The 15,760-nt window shown below is 62.5% G+C and overlaps 1 protein-coding gene across 4 annotated transcripts in view; it reads right to left on the bottom strand.

The window, feature by feature from the left end:
* Positions 1-14,424, bottom strand: part of ZMIZ1 (zinc finger MIZ-type containing 1) — a 214,672-nt gene extending 200,248 nt beyond the window's left edge. For 3 of the 4 annotated variants that reach the window (XM_070057907.1, XM_051831554.2, XM_070057908.1), the window contains exon 1: positions 13,783-14,422. The gene's annotated coding sequence lies outside the window, so the exon portion shown is untranslated. Of the gene's footprint in view, positions 1-13,782 lie in introns of all 4 variants that reach the window. The other variant, XM_070057911.1, reaches the window with a different exon arrangement.
* Between the last annotated feature and the right edge of the window lie 1,336 nt (positions 14,425-15,760).

Below are 15,760 nucleotides of genomic sequence, written 5' to 3'. Positions count from 1 at the left end.
CCTCCTCTCCTGGCAACCCTAGGAGGCAAGCACCCTCCACTCATTTTACAGATGAGCAACTGGGCCCAGAGGGCCACAGAGGGGAAGGCCAACCTACTCCGAGGCAAACAGGCAGGAGTCAGGGTGGACATGCAGCACACTGAGGCCTCTGTCCACTCCACCCAGTGGCAGATGCAAAGGCCATGTGGTGGGGACTTGGCTCAGAGCCCCCTGGAGAGGCCAGCCTTGAGGCCTGAAGGCTGGCACAGAGCCCCTGGAGGCCTCCCGCCCAGGTACTGCAGGGCGGCAGAGGAAGGCACCGGCCACCAGGCTGCGGCTTTGTGCTTGGCTAACTCTTGGCTTCTGAGCGATGAAGTGGAGAGGGAAGAGGCACAGTGAGAACACGTTGCCCACCCACTCTGCCCTGCCCCTGGGGGCGTGGGCAGCCTCCGGAGCCACCCCAGGACCTGCCGGCCTCCGCACGCAGGCTGGGTTTCCCCGGTGCCGCAGCACCATGTAGAGTGGGCAGTGGCCTCAGAGGCAAGGCCACCCTGCAAACGCTGGCTCCGGCCGTCACGAAGGTGAGGGAAGGTGACCCGGGGCCTGTGCAGCGCTGGTTCTAACCGGAGTGAGCTGGCTTGGTTTCTCTCCTTGGCAACCCACCCTCCTGCTCTGCCTGCTGCCACAGGAGTCCTAGACACTGCGACTCGGAGATTCTGGGGTTGCTGGATGCAGGTGGGTGTCTTCATGGCGAGAGAAGTGAACAAAATCGGGAAACTGAGGCCCAAAGAGAGCACAGGGTTGGCCCGTGGTCAGGGGGCAGGATTGGAGGTATGAAGGCTATAGCAGAGAGGCCAGCAATCCTGACACACACCCCCCACGGCGCCCCTTACTGATGACAAGCTGGGGCTCAGGGATGAGAAGGGGGCTGCCGAAGGTGACTGAATCAGCAAAAAGCCCAGGATGGTCATGCTGGGCTGGTCCCACGCAGCCAACACAGAGCTGCTCTCTGACCCCAACCTCAAGTTCAGGAAGTTGCAACACTTCCTTGTTTCCATAGAAACCGGCTACTGCTCCAGGAATACACTGAAATGTTTTTGTTCCCTCCTCTGCGCCGGCCCTGGGCCAGGCTGTGAGGACACAGAGCGGAAAGAGGGGGTGTGAGGAGGGGAGGCACAGACTCAGCACACAGCGGGATGGTCCCGGGCGATGGAGGTGGGGGCGGGGGCGGCGGCAGAGCAGGCAGACCGCCGGGGAAAAGGAAACCCGGCTTCTGAGGGTAGGCAGGTCAGGGGTGGCAGCTCCTGAGCTGGGCTCCTAGGGATGAGCAGGAGTTCACCGGCCGAATCGTGGGGCTGGAGGGACTGTCACAAGCAAAGGCCCCAGGGCTCGAGGGTGACAGGCGTGCTGACAACACAGGGTGGGCGAGGTGACAGAGCAGGGCGGAAGGGATTCAGCTGGGGGCCACGTGCAGAAGTCACAAATGCAAGGGTCCCCGGGCGCCAGGAACGCTGCTCCACAGTGCTCCTTGTGGCGGCCTGGGGCATGAGAGGTGACAAGGTCCGACTCCCAGCTCTGCAGCCCCACGCCCTGCCCTCGGCCTGCTTCACGGAGGTGGACAGGTCCCCAGTGGGTTTCGGGCACATCCTCGGGCAACCTTCACAAGACACCAGGACCTGACCTCGGCTCCTACTCCCGCTGACTTCTGCACACCGAGCCACGGGAGCCGTCTACAGAAGCTGCCCAGCTGACAAGTCCTTGTGAGCACCTTATCTGCTACAGTCCATTCTCAGCTCACCAGCCACAGGGGTCCTCTGAGAGGCCACAGGGCAGCCCAGGCCCTTTGCTTAGAGTCCTCTAGGCCTGCAGATAAGGCCCTCTGGGACCAGGGCCCTGATCACACTGTGGATTCTCCTCCCTTCCACCTCCTGCCTCGTGCCAGCCACCAAGTCCCACTGGCCTCCTTACCTTACCTAAAGTGTGCCAAGCATGCACCTGCCACAGGGCCTTTGCACAGGCGTTTCCTTGCCTGGAGAGCTCTTTCCCAGATGTTCACGCGGTTCACTCCCAGCCCCTGCTGAGAAGTCTTCCCTTACCACCTACCCAGAGAAGTCCCACCCCCAACCCATCTCCCTGTGTCACTTATCCTGAGTTATTTTTTTTTTCCAAGCATTTCCTGTAAGTCAGCATGACCTCACACATTAAGTTTCAGACTTGTTGACTGCCTGTCTCACCTATTAGAATGTGAGCAGGGCCACTGTCAAGTTCACAGTCGTCTCTCCAGGGCCTGCAGTTGTGCTTGTCACCAATAGACACTTGAAAAACGTGAAGAATGAATAAGTTGATCCATCTTGCTCAGGAAGCTGGGAAAAGGGTGGCCCAGGCACTGCTCACCCAGGCTCCCTCACTCTCAGGTTGGCACAAGCCCCCCTCAGCAGGAAACAGGTGCAGCCCTGTGCAGGGGCTCCCCGGTCCTGGAAGGGGGTGGTCTGGGGGGCATGGCAGAGCCCTGAAGGAGAAGAAACTGCTGTTGCGCTGTCCATCATCCAGGGAGCACCAGGCCTGGGTGGACCAAGCTCAGCTTCAGAGCAAAAAGGATGGCAGGGGAGGGAGGCCAGGCCCTGGGCAGGTGGGAGGGCTCAGTATCAGCATCTGAGAAATGATAGTGAGGACAGCATGAGCTCCAACAGCCTGGGCATCCTGGGGTCTTCAGAGTTCAGTGGTGGGGAGGGGGATGTGGCTGACATAAGGCTGGAACTAGGACCGCAAGTTCAAGTCATGATCTAGGCCAGGGCAACACCCTGTGGCCAGCTAGGCCGGAAATAGTGGGCAAGGGGTCTCAGATGGGATCCTACTTCCACTCAAGGAGATGGCTGGCAGAATGCAAGGCAGCCCCATTCAAGGCAGGAAGGGAAAGGAAGTGCCCGACTATAGAGCAGCAGCAGCAGCCACAGGCAGGGAGCTGGCTGTCCAGCAGAGACCCCAGGCCCAGCGGTTCTGGTGAGCACAAACACAGCACAGGGCCCAGCAGCTTCACAAGACGATGGCGAGTCCCGGGCCAGGCTGGCACCAGTGCCACAGCCAGAGAGGGACCAGTCCAGGGTTTCTGCAGAGTGGTGAGGCAGGGGCCGGGCTGTTAGCACCAGCTCTGCTAGGCGCTTGTGCTAGGATCACACTCGGCAGCTAAGTGAGGGGTTGGCCCATGCGGGCTTTATGCACTGACATCCACACTGCCCCACACGGCACCGCCGCACATGGTATGGAACCACCACCTCCCTGTACAGCAGGCACAGGCCTGGCCCTCCCATCCGACTCTGGCCACAAGCCCCCAGGCAACACCGCCATTGCTCCTTGTGGACAGCCTGTGTCTCAGGGGTCTCAGGACATCTGGACAGGATAGCAGCTGGGCAGAGAAAGGCTCAGTAAGAAGTCAGCAGAGGCAGTCAGGGGAGAAAGCACAACTCACAGGTCCTGGGTGCCTCCCGCCAGCGGCTCTGGTTCCGGCGCAGTGAGCGTACTGGGAAAGGCTTGGAGGACAGACGGCCTTCTAGAACTACCCAGCAGGTCTGGTCCTGCAGGAGGAGCAGAGGCCAGGATGCTCCCTTCCCTTGGGTCCCCAGAGAGAAAGTGTTGGGGTGTCCCCAGCCTACTCCACATCTCACCACCTGGACTGGGTCATTCCAGGTCAAGCCTGAGGTTGCCCAAGCTGCCCAGGCTCTTATATCCCCAGGTTCAGGGGACACAAGAAAGCCACGTAGCACACTCCAGTCTTGGACTCAGCTTAGAGAGAAGTCTTTGGGGACAAAAGCCCTGGTGGGGAGCACGGAGAGAAGCCCCCGGGAACCTCATGCACCACATTCTGCAGTCCAGAGAACTAGGGGCGGGTATCCTTCCAGGCTGTGCTAAGAAGGAACTTGGCCAGGGAGGCAGGGAACAGGGTACTCCGCGGGGCACTGCAGGTGAAGCACGCGTCCTCTGTGTAGCCTCCAAGGTCCTGGGAATCCCAGGCTTGTGAACACCAGAAATAGAGGCCAAGCCCTCGGGTGGGGCCCGGGCATCTCCAGGGAGCAGACTAGGAGGGTAGGCAGTCCCCAAAATTCTAGGGCCCCCAAAGATGCCAGCCCCCAGAGCAAGCCCACGCCTTCTGCCTACTGGCACCAGCCCTGCAGAAAAAGCCCCTGCAACACATCAAGGGCGAGCCTGGCGAGGCTGGGAAGAATCCGAAGGCCATTTTTTGCAGGAGAGAAATCGATGGGCGACCCAGTTTCACACCCCACCATCACCAAACACCAAACAAGAACGCCCAGCTCAGCTCTCTGCACGTCTCCCAGGATCTGAGGCACGAGGGTCTCAGAGGCCGAGTGGGCTGGGCAAACTGGGCGGGCCGTGGGTGGCAGGGGGTGGGCACGATGGCTGAGGAGCCCTTCACTCACTCCCCGCCAGCTACAAAGCCCTCTGCTCAGAATCCCGGAAAGCTGGAGCCATGAACGCTGTGCACCCACTGTGCAAGTATAGGGGCCAAGTGGTCCTTAAGCGCCCACTTCCTCTCCCCGAAACAGCACAACGCTCCCAGCTAAGGGCTCCTAGGTCGTCCCCACCAGGCCTTCTCAAGATCAGGGGCCTTGTGGTCCACCCAGGAGGGGATGTTAACTCAGCAGGGTAAACGGTGCAGCCAGCAGAGCTGACCCTGGCCTCCGGACCCCCAGGAGGGGAGCCCTGAGTCATCCGGCCCCACCTTCCTAGAAGAAGGAGTAGGGGGACCTCCCCTTCCCCTGAATCCCCAGCTCTTTCTGACACTCTGACTCCCAGCACCCAGGTGTATCCAATAGAGAGCAAGACGGGCAGTCCTACAGGGCGGTCAGCGGGCATGGCAGGCCACCCCCAGCTGCCAGTCACCCTCGGTCCCTGGGGGCCATCCCAGCCTCTGTGCCAGGGCTTATGTTCCACTGTGAGTGACCTCAGGCCAGTGCCCTCCCATCCCTTGGCTTTGGTTTCCTCATCAGTAAAATGGCAGTCCGGATTGAAAGCCAGGCTTATCAATATCAAGTCTTCAAGGCGGGTAAAGGACACGCACAGGGCTGGGAGGGAAGCGTCTGGAAGGAATGGAGACTGAGCAAGCAGCACAACTGTTCCCCGCAGGGCCCAGTGACTTCAGACCATGGGGTTGAGGGCACAATCCTGACATGCACCTTTGTCAGAGTGCGCTCGCAGGGGCACAGGGCAGGGCAGGGCTGGCTACGAGGCCCCTCCAGCGCTGACAGCTGGGAGACCTACAGACCCATCCCTGGGGACATCCCTGCCACCGGCCTTGCTTTGGGAACCGCCCAACCACAAACAGATCTGTGGTCTGTAACAAGAAGAGGAGACAAGGGGGCCAGAGACCCACAGGCTGGAGGGCGGCCAGAAGTCAGGCTGAGTGCCAAGAAAGCAGGCGGAGGGGAGGATTTCTGTCCAGGTGGACACAGCCCCCGTTCTGGGAAAGGGGATTCTGCAGCAGCAGGTAAACCATCCCCTGGACGGAGCCGTGAGAGCCGGCAATGGAGGGGGCCATTTGTCCAGCATGACCGGAGGGGTTTGCTCCACAGGCTTGGGAAACGCAGAGGGGGCTTCAGGCCCAGAGCAGGGCGTGCTCTGCTACTCTGAGAGGTTGCTTTGGGAAACCCTGACATGGAAACTGAGGCTCAGAGCAGTCCACGGCCATTTGCCCTCTCCCATGATTCTGTTCAATGGGATCCGGTTGACAAGGGTCAGCCTGTCCGGGTCTCCTCCCCGCCACACAGGAAGAGGCGGCATCATGCCCAGCCTCTGCCTGCAGGTGGAAGGGTGAGGCTCTTGGTGGTCATGGTGGTGGCCGTCATCTGTAGAACAAGGCTCCCCTGCGAGGCTGAACTCAAACATACTGGGGCTACTTCACGGGCCTCTCGGCCATCCCTGGCCAGTCCTCAGTGCCACAGGAGAGACTGTGGATGGATCCGGAAGCTGGGATCCCAGGTGGTCCTAAGGCACCATGAGACCACCCCTGGTCTCACGGAGCTTCCTCACCTGTAACTCGAATGTAAGGCCATGGCAGTGATGGTCACGATAAATGACAAAGGCGACTGTGGCTGGGGCGCTTACTACGCGCCAGAAGGTGTGCAGGCTCCACCTCCCCAACCTTCCAGGAGGGCAGTGTGCTAGTTATTGTCAGACTACTACTAGTTATCATCATACTACTACTAGTTGTCATCATACTTCCAGCAAGTCTACTCTATTAATTAAGAAGCAGAAAGTCAGCTCTCATCTGCTGGTTCACTCCCCAGAAGCCCCTGACAGCCAAGGCTGCTGGGCTGGGCTAAAGCCCAGAGCCAAGAACTCCACCCGGGTCTCCTGCATGGGTGGCAAGGACCCAATCACTTCAGCCTTCATCAGTTGCCTCCCAGGGTGCACATTAGCAGGAAGCTGGAGTCGGCAGCAGCGTTGGGACTCGAATCCAGGCACTCCAATAGGAAATGTGGGCGTTCCAGGCGGCAGATTTTGCCCTCTCCCATGATTCTGTTCGATGGGATCCGGTTGACATGTGGGCCCAACGCCTCCCTCGCAAGTATGTTTTACAGAGAAGCAAAACTTGCTCCAAGTCACAGAGCATGCAGAAGGGCAGAAGGGAGAGCAGAACCCAAGCCTGAAGAAGATTAAGAAGAGCCTGAAACAAATTAATTAGATCCCCACCCTCAAAAACATTGCTGGCTATTAGAATATTTACAGTAGACTTTGCTGTGCTGTTTCAATGACATAAACAAAGACCCCAGAGTCCCACTGGGTGACACTCCCTGTGGCAGGGGGACCACCCACAACCTGCCGCCATCTCTTCACCTCTCTGGCTTTCAGGTGTTCCCACCTGCAAAACAAGAAAGTTGCACGGAGACCCTCAAGGGCCCTTCCCACTCACAAACACAGGACAGGGTTTCCAGACCTTTCCTTGCACAGAGGTCTCTGTGTCCCGTCTGTCCAGTGGCCATGTTCCTGGCCAGCAGGAGCTGCATGCTTCGTCTCCCAGCATTGGTCAAGGTTCACCAAGGAGCAGAGGGGGAGGTCTGGCAGGGAGCCCCAGGGACAGGGCAAGGTCCAGGCGTCTGGCATCGCCTCTCTCCTTCTGGTCCCAGCCAGTTCTTCCTCCTGTGCCTTCACCTGGGCCAGACACAGGTGACTCCCAGTGTGGGGAGCAAGGAGGCCCCTGGCCTGCTTCCCCATTCACAGAGGAAGTGACAGAAGGAACTAGCAAGTGGCACACAGCAAAGGACACACCACATGGAGAGCTGGGGGTGGGGTGGGGACTGGCAGAGGAAGCCACCCGTCTCACCCCCTTGACTTAATCAGGCCTTGGCAAATGAGAAACCTTGTACCCCAGAAGGTTCCTGTTTTGCTTCCCTCCCGTCCACAATGTAATCAAACTTTAAAGCCCCGTGCTATTGGGTGGCGATTCTAAAGCCAGCCCAGAAGCGTCCCATCATCCCCTGGCTACAGGGGACCTGCGGGTGCTGCACAACACAGCCCCTCCTTAGCTCTTGGTCGGGAGCCCAAAGGCAGCCTTGCCCTCCCCAGGTTTAGCAGGGCCTCCCCAGCACAGGGTGGAAAAAGCACTTATATATGCACCCAGAAGAGCAGCGAAGGGGGCCAGGCTTGGCCAGTGGTAGATGGTCAATACGTATTTAATGAACTATGGGCTGGGAGAGAGGGCTGTGCAGCTCTGGCTGTCACCCGCTCACCACCGACCTGGGCTAAGGCTAGTCATTGCTCTCTGCCATTCAGTCTCCTGGACTAGGAAAGGAGAGGCCACACTTGGGGCCCTAACTGGTCCCCCTGACTCTACAAATACATGCTTAGCCGTTCAAAGCCCAGCGCCAGCGAGGTTCAGAAATGAAATGAGAAGGAGGCAGAGGGGAAAGATGATCGGGAATGGGGGCAGCTTCCATGCAAGTCAGACACCAGAAAAGAATTCTGGGAGAAAGACCATTGAAAGTACAAAGATTGCACTTGACAACAGCCCCTCCCCCCCCCCCCCATCAGAATGCTGTGGTCACTTGGGAATCTGCACTGGACTGGATCCTTCTAGAGGGAGTGGGCAGGATGGGACAGGTGAGTGACAAGCAGGGAGCAGGCCTGAGGACAGACCACGCTTCCCAGCCTCTATCTCTGGGGGCAGATGTCTCTGGGGGATGGGGGTGGGGAGAAAAAAAAATTCATGAGCCCCCTTGGGAATTCCAGATCTGCCCTCAATTCTCCGAAGACAAAGTTGACAAAGTCAGACCACAGGTCCCCAACACTTGGCCACTACTAGCCATGGAGGCCCTGGGCCAGTCCTTGTCTTCCTGAGGGCCTGAGTTGCTCCAGGGAACAAAGAAGGATTGAGCAGGTGGACCCCAGGGGCTGTCTGCTCTGCCAGCCAGTGAGGCCTACTCTACAGAAAGACAGAACGCCCACCCTGGAGACCGGAGACGGTGGCTCCCGGTCCCCAGCCGGCTGTCTAGGGCTGGGGCTGGGGCAGCGCCGAGTCCCCACACCGTCTGTCCTCGGCAGCCTGTCACGGCCGAAACCTTCAAGTGGTTACAATTACAGCCGGGCTAACAGGATTAGGGGAGCATTGAAATCTAAGAAATCTAATTAGCTCAGACACCCCAGCCTCCCCCAGCACAATCCTGCAGTAACCCCGGCAGCTGAGCCTGCCGGGTGGGGCCCAAGGCCCTGCTGGGCTCCACTCATTACCTGTGCAGGTGTGCCAGGCTGGGCCAAGCTTCCAGGAGAGCTGCCAGCTCACCCTGCCCTGAGCTCCAGCAGCTGCAGCCTTGTCCTAAGGTGGCACTCAGCTGAACCCCAGAAAAACCAAGTGCAGAAAGAACCACTCCACACAGCGTGGGGGACCACCCAGGTCAGCAGAGGGGGAGACTGGGACAACATTTGCATGGTTGGAAACCCTGACAGTCCAGGGAAAGGCCTTGGGCTGCATAGGGCCGGGCCCGGAAGTCCACTCTGGGTACAGCTCACGGCACACCCGGACCCTATGACAAAAAAGGGGGGCACTGCCACTGGGATTTGGACAGAGGAGGTCCATCTGCGACCCCTCCTGGGATCAGCACCCTGTGACTGCATGCCCCCCGCTCCTCATTCTTGGAGTTCACATCAACCTGTGGCCGGGCTGGGGCTCTGGCTCCGAGGGCTGTGCGGGAGGCAGCATAGCACAGCAGCGACAAGGCCTGGGGTTGAGTCCTGCCTCCGCCCAAGCTCGCCTGACCTCTCTCAACTCCGCTCTCCTCTCTGTTAAGTGGGGGTAGCCCCAGCGAGTGGCTGGCTTACACTGCTGCTGCTGGAGTTAAACAAAGTCAGCGACGGCTTCTCCATCCACCGAGCGGCATCGGAAGGCCGGGGGCCGACCCGTGGCGGGCAGCCAGCTGCTGGTGGTTAATTATTTATTTGCCCCATCTTCCTGCCCTTACTGAACTGCAAGCCCCTAAGGGATAGGAGTTGTCTTGTGGGTTCTGGGTGCTTTTCAGGCCACCTTCTTCACACTGTGGACTCCCAATAAACACATGTGACATCAGCGCTGGGTCCTGAGCTGACCCCATCCCTCCTCATCCACCCCCTTCCTTCTCACATCCATCCCAAGAGGCAAGGGAGGTGCACACAGACAGATGACAGTGGGGCCTGTGGGCAGCCCTCAGAGGGGTGTCCCCCTCACCCCGTGTCAGTACCGCCTGCCTGGGCACTGGGTCTGGAACCCACGCTCTTTCAGGAAAGAAAAGATCTGGAAGTCTAACACCTCAAACCCAGAGTGTGGTGGAGAACCAGCCCTTTGTGGTTTTATCCATTCTGCACCCAGACTCTGCCAGGCTTGCCGGAGCCACGTGCCCAGGGCGCTCATGCCTCATCCTGCTGGCAACCAAGGGGGAAATTAGTCCCTTGGACCCATTTTAAAGATCAGGAAACTGAGGCCTCAGCAAAGTTACTAAGCTCCAAAACAGCCAGCAAGCTGCAGCCTCCTGAAATAGTTTCCTCTCCCACAGTTCCTTAGGCAATGGGAAGACCAGCACCAGAGGGAAGGGTTTCTGGCCTCTCCCCAGAGCCTTGTCTAGGGTTGGTTTTTCTCAGCCTCCCTTCACCCCTGAGGGCAGGGCCCAACCTCAGAATCACCCCGGGGAGCTTAGAGCCCAGGCAGACTGCTGGCTCCCCCATCCTCAGGGGGCTCTTAAGGACAAAGAGGGCATGGGCAGGGGCCAGTGTGTCCTGCTGGGAGGTCAGGGCAGTGGCAAGGCTGCAGCAGCTCCCAGGGCAATTATGGCAGCCCCGCCTTTGTTGTCTGCACAAAACCCCAGGAACCTCGTAAAGATGAGGCCCTGACGGGACCGGGCAAGGGCCCTCCGGAGCAAAGTTATGAATGAAAATGTAGGGGACCCAGTCACAACCCGCGACCCGCAGGCCCTACTTCCTGGCCCCGGAAGGAAGGCTTCTGGACGTGAACTTGTTGGGGCCTGGACCTCTTGCAGTCACAACTCACCCCGAGACCCGGGTCACGGCATCCGCGGCTTCATCCGCAGGCACTCTGCTGTCCAAGTTAGCAGGCCAGGCAGGCTTCCCAGGGAGCCCCCTTCCTCCCCGCCCTAGTGCACCCCCACTGTCAATCAAAAAAAAGGGGGGAAGCCGCAGCAGCCCTTGTCTGCTGGGTCCCCCCTTTCCCCTGCAGGTTTCTGGGCTGAGTGGAGGGGGACACCTGTCGTAGGTTGGGGTGCATGGATGGGGCCGGGGATGGCGAGAACGCTGAGTGACTGTAGCAGGGAGAAGTGTACGTGCGTGCATGCATGTGTGTGCGCCTGTGTGTGTACAACTGGTGCTGCGGCCACAATCCCACCAATTCTGGATCTTTTCTCACTTTCCTCCTGGCTCCTCCTTCCCACCTCCCCTGGGAAGGAAAAGAAACACTCTGTCCCCAGGAGGCAGGCAGCAACCTCTGTCTCATACAGACGAGGCTACTCCTTCCAAGTTCTGTTCGTCCAGTGATTTCTTCTTCCCCTAGCCCCGACCATCAGCCCAGCTCTTGCACACAACCCCTCTCCTCCCCACCGCCCCGCCAACTCTGAGAAGTCTCAACTCTTGGGCTTGCCATGTGAAAATAGTGTTTCATAACCTCGTGCCTTGGGACAAGGGGAGGCTTCTGTCCTTTTGGGAAAAACAAACTCCAGAGCGATCATAAAAGTCAGGAGAAAACACCCGGGCCCTGCAAACGCACCACCCCCCTCCCCGTCCCGAGCCCCGAAGTCACACGTGCTCCCAGGCAGACAGTGGGACTTTCAGTGTGGCTTTTGTTTGATGCTGGCGTTTCAACATCCTCAACTTTAAGAGGGAAAGGTCAGCCTAAGGCTCCCGGCATTCACATACCCACCCCGCCTCTGCACAGCGGCCGGCCGGGGCACCGGCCGGTGAGGGGCCAGGAATCCTCCTGGCCTCCAGACCCCTTGAAAAAGTAGGTAGGACGGAGGAAGCCAGAGTGCTTGAACCCTCATCCAAACTTTACTACGCGCCTACAGGCAACTAACTTCCCCACTCCTGGGACCAAGCAAGCGCCAGTCCAGCTCCCTGCTCTCCGCGCTGGCCTTCCTAGCCCTACCTTCAAAAAAAAAATAATAATAAGCAAACTCAGGCACCTCTGGGAACAGCCTCTGGCCTCCTGCCCTGCCCTGTACAACCAGCCTGTCCTCACACCCACGAGGGAGGAGGAGACAGCGCGGCTTAACCCTCTGGTCTACCAGGCCTGGCTCCCGGCAGCAGCGAGACAAACTGTTGCTCAAGAAAATCCTCCAGGAAACGCTGGGCACCAGGAGGCAGCTCGGAGCAAGCAGCTTCTGCACCCCGGCGCCACGCCAGGGCTTCCATGGGCACTGCCCACTGCCCTTTCCAATCTCCCATGCCCAGGGCTGCCCGCCCAGGGGGCTCCACACGGCCATGGCAGAACAGGGAGGAGGGCCAGGCTGGCGAGCAGTGCCCTCACCCCGCCAGCCCAGCCGCCAGCTTCTTGGAGTACCTCTGAGAGAACATTTGTTTGGGCTGCCAAGTTAAATCTTCCTCCCTCATGTCAGGGCATTGGAAAAGCAGTCAGGGGAGAGGAGGAGGGGCAGAGCGGGGGGAAGGAGCTGCGGGAGGGAGGGAGGGCGGTTGGCTGGGAGGGAGGGAGGCAGGCCCGGAGCCCCAGTGACTCGGGCACTGCCTGCCCGGGAGGCTCGCGGCTCCCGGGCAGGCGCAGCAGGGAGACCCGGCACCGAAGCAAGGGACCCGGCCGCCGGGTCTCCCGGGGTGGGCGCAGGGTGCCGAGCGCCCTCGGCCCCAGAGCGGCAGAGGCCCCTCGCTCTCTGCCCGGCTGGAGGCGCGAGGTGGGTAAGGGAAGGCAGAGGAGGAAAAGTTTGCGGCAGGTACAGGGTAGGGCAGGGCGGCCCCGCCGCCGGGCTGTCCCCCAGGGAGGGGTGGGGGGTACGAGCCGGCCGCCCTGGCGCGCTCGCGTCCGCCCGCCCTCCCGCCCGGGTTGTTTACATTCCTGGAGTGTCTTTTAAACCCGGGGCTGAGGCCGGCTCCCGGCCTTCTCCGGCGGCTCCGGGGCAGTCTCCCGTGAAAATCCGCTGGCGCACAATGGCCGGGAAGGCGGCCGCCCCTCGCCCGCGCCCCAGCCGCTCCGGGGCGGAGGGGCTGCCCCTGCGCACCGCGCCCTCTCCCCGCCCGGCCGGCTTCCCAGACAGATGTCCCCGGCAAGGGGGCGACTCGCGCCCGCTGCCCGCGCCCCAGGCGCCGAGGCCGCGCTCCCCACGGCTTTCTCCTCAGCTCAGACGCCAGGAATGTGAAACGAGCACTAGGGCCCGCTCCCTCCCCCTCAACTCCCCCCACCGCCCAAACCCCAGCTCTGGCCCGGGCCGGTGCCCCAGCCTCCGCCCCGGCCAGCCTCCCACTTCCCCCGGGGCCACGGCCGCCCGGGACGGAGAGGAAGAAAGAACACGGGGAAATTACTTTCGTATTTGCAACGCGCGCGCGCGCACACACGCACATCCCTTCGGGGCTCCCCTTCGGGAAGGGGCAGCCCTGTCCAGGCTCTGGCCTGGACGCCCCTCCAGCTCCGACAGCCCCGCGAGGGGCCCCGACACACACACACCCCTCCGCGGTCCCCGCCGTGCGGCGCGCCGCGGTCCCCCGGGCAATTCCCAAACAACTTAACCGCGCCCCCACCTCCCGCTCACAAAAGTGTGTGTTTTCCCTAGAAATTCAGATGCACAACTCAACGCCACCGCCGCTTGCCACCCCGAAGCCCCGCGCCTGCCCCAAGACTCCCGTCCGCGCGGGCGCACAACTTCGCGTCTCCACACACAGGAGCCCAGGGATGTCGAGGCGGTCCGTCCCCGGCCCTTCGCTGCCTCCTCAGAACCCCGGTCCTGCCCGGCCCCGGGCGTGCGGAGCGAGGGCTGGGGGTGCGCCGGCGGGAGGCGGGCACCCGGTCCGTGCGCGCCCAGCCGCACTCACGCCCCGCACACCCGGCGAGTCCCAGCCCCAGCGCGCAGCCCGAGCCGGTTCCGAGCAGCCTGGCGATCGCCGGCCGCCTGGGCCTCCGTCCCCGGCCGCCAAGGGAAGCGCAAGCCGAGTTGGCGGCGCCAAACCCCTCGCCGCGCTCGTCCGACCGGGGCGGACCCTTTAAGGGAGAAGCCCCAGCAGCCAGCACCCCAGGCTCGCGCCCAGAGAATCCGCGGGAAGCGGGAAGAAGCCCCGGGGCCAGCGGGCGCCGGGCTCCGGCCCCAAACTTACCGGGCGCTGCGAGCCCCGCCGCCGCCGCCGCCGCCGGAGGACGCGCCGCCGCTGCCGCTGTTGGTGTCGCCGCCGCCCGGCAGGGCCGGCTCGGGCCGGGAGAGCGCAGCGAGGGCGCCGAGATCCGCTCGGCTCCGGCTGCGGTTCCTGCTCCGCGCCGGCCGGGGCTGGGGTCACCGCGCTGCGCCGGCGCTGCTCGCTCGCTCGCTCCGCCGCCCGGCCGCTCGCTTTTTTAATGTCCACAGACAGTGGAAAGGAACTCGGCGTTAGGGGGTAAGTGAATCAACTCGCCCGGAGCCGAGCAAGTTGAAGTGTCAGATTACATTGGCTATTCTATTTCCAAAGGGCCCCGCGCCGCCGGCCGCCCGCAAAAGCCGGCGCGGAGCGAGCCCGGAGCGGAGCGCCGAGCCGCCACCACCGCCGCCGCCGCCGCCTGCGCCGTGCGGGGCTCCGCTCGGCTCGCGCTCTGCGCTCCGGCCGCGCGCGCTCTTTCCCCTTTCTTTCCGCCTCTCCTCTTTCCTCCTCGCCTTCCCGTTCCCTTCTTTCGCTCGCTTTCTTCCTCGCCCTACCGTAGGGGCGCTCTGCACGCTTGGCGAAACCCTCTGGGCTCCGAGCGGCTCCGCTCCGCGTCGGCCCCGCCCCCCGCCAGCCGCTCGCTCACCTCTCCTCCCTCTCTCTCTCTGTCTTCTCTCCCCTTTCCCCGCCACCCCCAGCGCCCCCCGCCCAGGGAAGTTTGGGGAAGAGAAGAAAGGCCGAGCCTGGGACGGGACCACTCTGGGGAGGAAGCCAAACCCCTCGGCTCACCGGCGCGCCCCCAGCCCCTCGCGCTCGCACGCCAGCGCCTGGAGTGCACGCGGGGCCGCGGGCGCTGTCAGGTACACGAATTGGGGGTGCGCGAGTTGCTGACAACATCTCCAAACCCTTTCCTGGAAGAGACTTTGGGCTTGTTTCTAAAGCCCAGGAGCTGGCGGGTGGGAAGAGAGGTGCCCCCACCACCACCACCATGGGCGATGTCGGGGGGCGGCGGGGACGCGGTTCCCCAAACGTCTTGGGAGGAGCGGGGATGCGGTGCGGACGGGCCGTCCCCAGCACGCGCGCAGTCCGGAGGCTCCGGGCTCCCCGAGGCCCGGCGGAGAGCGCCTGGGGCTCTGTGCGCGCGGGCGCCGTGGAAGCGGCAGGACCCGGGCCCTGTGCCGGGCCCAGGGCTCGGCACTGGCCCCGGGCTGGCAGAGAGCGAGGGCACTCACAAAGTGCAGCCGGGTGCGCCCACTGGCGGGGTTCCCTCCGCAGATCCGCCCCCAAGAGCATCCGAGCGCGCGCCCACTTTGGCTCGCGTCCACTGTCGCTCCCGCGGGGACGCCGGTACCGGCGGCCCACACCTCGGCGCCCGCCCCTCACACTCCCGCACACTTTCCGTCAACTCCGCCCGCGTACAAGGCCGCAGCAAGCCCACAAGCTGACACGCCATGGCATATAACCCCCCCACCGCGCGCACTCGGAAAACAAAACACGGAGCGTTTCTCTGTGCACGCACACAGACACAGACACACGCCCTGCCCCCGCTTCCTCGTCCACGCCCCTTCCTCAAGGACCCCCACCGCCGACCCGCGCCCCCCTCGGTCCCGGTCACAATCAGCGCCCCCGTTGGACACGCGTGCGCGCGCACGCTCGCCCCTCCCGGGGCAGGCGGGGGCGGCTCGGGCCCGGAGCCCGCTGCGGGGTCCAGGTGTGGCTGCGACTCCGCGCTCCGCGTTTTGCGGGCCGCCGCGGTGTCGGAGGCGAGGCGAGGAAGGGAGCTGGAATAACAAAGGCAAGTTGGGGAGAGCGCAAGGGGGCGCAGCCCCGGCCGGGCCGCGGGGGGAGCCCCGCTCGGCCGGGGCACTGCGGGCTGCGGGGTCGCGGGCGCCGCTAACCGGAGGTGGGGAGGAAGGATGGGGGGCGAGGGGCGGGGCCGTGGTGTGACGTCAGAGAACAATGA

This window comes from Oryctolagus cuniculus, chromosome 15, assembly GCF_964237555.1.
Source record: "Oryctolagus cuniculus chromosome 15, mOryCun1.1, whole genome shotgun sequence".
In the NCBI taxonomy this organism is placed as follows: Eukaryota; Metazoa; Chordata; class Mammalia; order Lagomorpha; family Leporidae; genus Oryctolagus; species Oryctolagus cuniculus.
This window is presented reverse-complemented; position numbering and strand designations above follow the sequence as displayed.